This window comes from Pristiophorus japonicus, chromosome 17, assembly GCF_044704955.1.
Source record: "Pristiophorus japonicus isolate sPriJap1 chromosome 17, sPriJap1.hap1, whole genome shotgun sequence".
NCBI lineage: Eukaryota > Metazoa > Chordata > Chondrichthyes > Pristiophoridae > Pristiophorus > Pristiophorus japonicus.
Window position 1 is genome coordinate 38,007,608 of NC_091993.1, and position 4,943 is coordinate 38,012,550.

At 50.2% G+C, this 4,943-nt stretch overlaps 1 non-coding gene across 1 annotated transcript; it reads right to left on the reverse strand.

Moving 5' to 3' along the window:
* Positions 1–1,308: 1,308 nt before the first annotated feature.
* Positions 1,309–1,502, reverse strand: LOC139228384 (U2 spliceosomal RNA). The gene has a single exon (XR_011587547.1). It is a non-coding gene; the product is annotated as a U2 spliceosomal RNA (small nuclear RNA).
* Positions 1,503–4,943: the final 3,441 nt, after the last annotated feature.

Consider the following 4,943-nt stretch of genomic DNA (forward strand, 5'->3'; position numbering starts at 1 on the left):
GTTAGTTTGCAGGTGCAGCAGGTAATCAGGAAGGCAAATGGAATATTGGCCTTCATTGCGAAAGGGATGGAGTACAAAAGCAGGGAGGTCTTGCTGCAACTGTATAAGGTATTGGTAAGGTCGCACCTGGAGTACTGCATGCAGTTTTGGTCTTACTTAAGGAAGGATATACTAGCTTTGGAAGGGGTACAGAGACGATTCACGAGGCTGATTCCAGAAATGAGGGGGTTACCTTATGATGATAGATTGAGTAGACTGGGTCTTTACTCCTTGGAGTTCAGAAGGATGAGGGGTGATCTTAGAGAAACATTTAAAATCATGAAAGGGATAGACAAGATAGAGGCAGAAAGGTTGTTTCCATTGGTGGGGGAGACTAGAACTAGGGGGCACAGCCTCAAAATACGGAGGAGCCAATTTAAAACCGAGTTGAGAAAAAATTTCTTCTCCCAGAGGGTTGTGAATCTGTGGAATTCTCTGCCCAAGGAAGCAGTTGAGGCTAGCTCATTGAATGTTTTCAAGTCAAAGATAGATAGATTTTTAAGCAATAAGGGAATTAAGGGTTACGGGGAGAGGGCGGGTAAGTGGAGCTGAGTCCACGACCAGATCAGCCATGATCTTATTGAATGGCGGGGCAGGCTCGAGGGGCTAGATGGCCTACTCCTGTTCCTAATTCTTATGTTCTTATGTTATGTTCTTATGTGTGCCATTCCTGATTCCTTTGATAATTCTGTGTTTGTTTTCACTGTCAGGGAAACAGGAGACCATAGTTGTATGTCGTAATAAACATACACAAGATAGTGTGGACGACAGTTTATGTGACAGCTTCAAACGCCCTCCCCATATGGTGCGAGCCTGCGATAGTGAGCCTTGTCCGCCCAGGTACGTTTTGTTCTTCACATCGGGAGCAACCTTTCCAACAGTCTCACTCTTTGTATTTAGTCATTTTTGTGCTTAATTAAATGAGAAGTATATTCAATTCAATTGGAAATGAGTCTACAGTGTTGTAAAGGGAGATGCGTAGAAATGTATCGGTGTCTTTCAGCCCCCTGCGACACTGACGGGCTGTTGTTTCGAGGCACAATAGGAACAGGTTTTTTAAATTTTTATTTATTTATTTATTTAATTTTTCGTAGCCAATCTTTCCAATTCTTTGTCAGATCACAAACGCCAGAGGTCACCTTGCACACATCAAGGATCACCCTGCGCTAATGCTCTTAGCCAAAAGGCCTAGAGCCCAAGCACCGTTCCTGGAAGTACTGCAATACCAGGTTCGTGCCATGGAGGTGGATGGGTCAGCAACCCCACACACCTCCGTGGAGGTGGATGGGTCAGCAAACCCACACACCTCCGTGGAGGTGGATGGGTCAAGCCACCCCACCCACCTCCTATTTCCAAAAAGCAAGCATATACCTTCCTGATCCAGGGAGAACCACGTTGGGGTCATGGTTACTCCCCTGTCAGGTCAGTTACGCATGATCTTAGCCAAAAGGCCGAGAAGCACAATAGGAACAGGTTTTTTGTGTGAAACTCCTCACAGTTCTTATGATGGCACTGAAATGTAAAATCATGATCTCCATCCTCAACCCATTCCGCCACATTGGAGTGTCAGGGTGGCCGCCCGACTGTTTGCACAGTCAGTCCCAGTGGGGTGGTGGGTGGGCGGGAGTGGAGTGGAGGGGGGGGGGGGAGTGGAGTGGAGGGGGAGGGGGGAGTGGAGTGGAGAGGGGGGGAGTGGAGTGGAGGGGGGGGGGAGTGGAGTGGAGGGGGGGGGGGAGTGGAGTGGAGGGGGGGGAGTGGAGTGGAGGGGGGGGAGTGGAGTGGAGGGGGGGGAGTGGAGTGGAGGGAGTGGAGTGGAGTTGGAGGGGGGGAGTGGAGTGGAGGGGGGAGTGGAGTGGAGGGGGGGCAGTGCAGTGGAGTGGAGGGGGGGAAGTGGAGTGGAGTTGAGTGGAGGGGGGGAGTTGAGTGGAGGGGGGAGTGGAGTGGAGGGGGGCGAGTGGAGTGGAGGGGGATGGGGGGGAGTGGAGGGGGGGTGGGGGGGAGTGGGAGGAGTGGGGGGAGGAGGGAGTGGAGGGGGGGTGGGAAGAGTGGAGTGGTGGGGGGCGGGGAGAGTGGAGTGGTGGGAGGGGAGTGGTGGTGGGGGGGGGAGAGAGAGGGGAGTGGTGGTGGTGGAGGGGGGAGAGTGGAGTTGTGGGGGGAGGGAGGTGGTGGGGAGTCGGGAGGAGGGCGGGGAGGGGAGTGGTGGGGAGAGGATGGGGGAGTGGGTGGGGAGGGACGGAGTGGGGAGAGGGAGGGAGGGAGGGAGAGAGAGGAGGGGAGTGGGGGGAGGGAGGGAGAGGAGGGGAGTGATGGGGAGGGAGGAAGTGGTGGGGAGGGGAGTGGTGAGGAGGGGAGAGGGGAGTGGTGGGGAGGGGGGGAGGGAGGGGAGTGATGGGGAGGGAGGGAGTGGCGGGGGAGGGGAGTGATGGGGAGGGAGGGAGTGGTGGGGGAGGGAGGGAGTGGTGGGGGAGGGGAGTGATGGGGAGGGAGGGAGTGGTGGGGGAGGGGAGTGATGGGGAGGGAGGGAGTGGTGGGGATGGGAGTGGTGAGGAGGGGAGGAGAGTGTTGGGGGTGGTAGAGGAGGAGGGGAGTGGTGGGTGGGAGGGGTAGTGATGGTGGGGGGGAGCGGCACTGCGAGAATGGTGGCAGTTACTGCTGAGGCAGCAGTCCTGCGCTGGTGCAGCTTAAAGGGCCAGGCAGCAACACTGATAGCTGCAATCCATTGATTTTGCCTGCATTGGCCCTTTAAATTGTGTTTGGCATCCCACCTGGTCTGGTGTTATTTGCATCCAGCATTCCTGAGCTGACAATGATGAGAAATATATCACATGACATATAAAAAAGACTCTGTCATTATTGCTTCATTTAAAGGTAGCGACCTGTGCTAAAAGATTTGCCAGGGATTCAGCATTCCCACTGAATTTTCCACCTTCGTACCGCGGCAAACCCAATGGAAAGGCAGAGGCAAATACACCCTACAATTATGTCTACCTCCAACCACCAGTTTGAAAAACGTTGTTCAAAGGATGCCTGAGAGATCCAGTATCAGTTCAGATTTCTGATGGTCAGGATTACTGGGTGAAACAGTGCTGTATCGGACAAGATCAGCAAGACAGCACGCACTTAACACAGGGTAGCTCTGGGTTGCTGGTGCAGTAATATAATCACTAGGCTACATGCTTATAAAAACGTTTTCAATGAAAATGTATAAATGTTTATTTTAAAGGCGTGTTTACTTAAATAATCAGCAGTTAATCTTTGGGAACTACAAGATGTTTGAAGACAGGGCTATCAAAAGGTCTATAAAAGCTTGGGATAGCGAGCTGGATATTGTGCAGAATGCTCACTAATGTGCTACAGTGTGATGTGATAAGACACGGACTCATGGCGGCCCCCAACCCTGTGGATTCCTCAAATGGTGAAATCATCTCCATCCAATCCCTGGGGAAGCCAGTGAGCAGATAGCAGCCATTTCCCTGAGGGAGGAGAATGCTATCCTGCACCAGACTCTTACACCTCCTAGTGACTGCTTGCTTATATGGCAGCATTATAAAGGGCTTCTTGCTTGCTGTTGTGTGCTGATGGTGCAGCTGAACTAAGTAAATGAGGGAAATTAAAAGGTCGTTTCCTTTAGGACTCATTTCTGTAAAATTAAAAGACACACTTGGGACCTTGTACCCCTTTCAAGTAACAGACATGTGGCTGTGGTCTGTAGAACAGCATTTCTTTTTGATTGTTTATTTTTTCTACTGATTTGCCTTCACTTTCTCTTCACTGGAATGTGACCTGTTGAAATATCCTTGAAATTTTTGTGTACAATTTTCAGTTGTCATGAAGGGCCATATTTTCCTCTTAATTAATTGTTAATTAGAAATAAATGTATATAGTGACTTAGCAGGCCAGGACATAGCAAAGCAATTCAGAGAAGTGTTACCTTTGAAGCACATGAATGAACATAGAAACATAGGGGTCAAGTTTCGGCCTGAGTTGCTCCAATTTTTTTGAAGCAACTGGTTTAGAATGGAGTATCTTAGAAATTGCAATTCTCGGCATTTAGTTTGCTCCAGTTCTAGTCAGTTCGAACAGTTTCACTTTGGAACAGAATTTTTTTTTCAAAAGGGGGTGTGTCCGGCCACTTACACCTGTTTTGAAAGTTTAGGCAGTGAAAACTTACTCCAAACTAACGTAGAATGGAGTAAGTGAAGATTTTTGTACGCTCAGAAAAATCTTGCCTACACTTTAGAAATCAGGCGTAGGTTTCAAATCAGGTGTAGGGAACGAGGGGAGGTGGGGGGGGGGGCGCAAGGAAGTAATTAAATTTTACAAGCATTCAACAGTCTTACTTGTACAAATAAAGACCCATCCTGAATAAAAAATTATAAACAAAGCAAATACAAAATATTGAATATTTCTATTTGTATGAAGCAGCAGCAGCCTTCGAGCTGCGGTGCTTCAGGCAGGCCTTCCTTCCATGTAGGCGACAGGGGCGGCGTCAGTGGCTCGACGGCAGCCGAAGACACAGCAAGCAGCCTTCGAGCTGCGAGGGTAATTGAGGCCATTCGGCCACGGGATAGGGGCGGCAGTGGCTGACGGCAGCCGAAGACACAGCAAGCAGCCTTCGAGCCAGGGACAGGGAGAGGCAGCCAGATAAATTTGTAATTGCTGCATTGTCAACACCATGGATTATGTAATGGTTCGCCAGCAATTCACTGCATAGGAGATAATTGATTAGAGCTCACCACATCAGGAACGTCATAGCCCGTAGGCTAATGGGCAGGAGACCTTACCCAACGTCAGCAATATCGAGCCAGGCGCTCGTACCTGGACATGAGCGAGGCTGATTGTGTCAAAAGGCTGCGTTTCCGCAGAGAACTTTTCGTTGAGGTCTGTGATATGCTGAGAGCAGA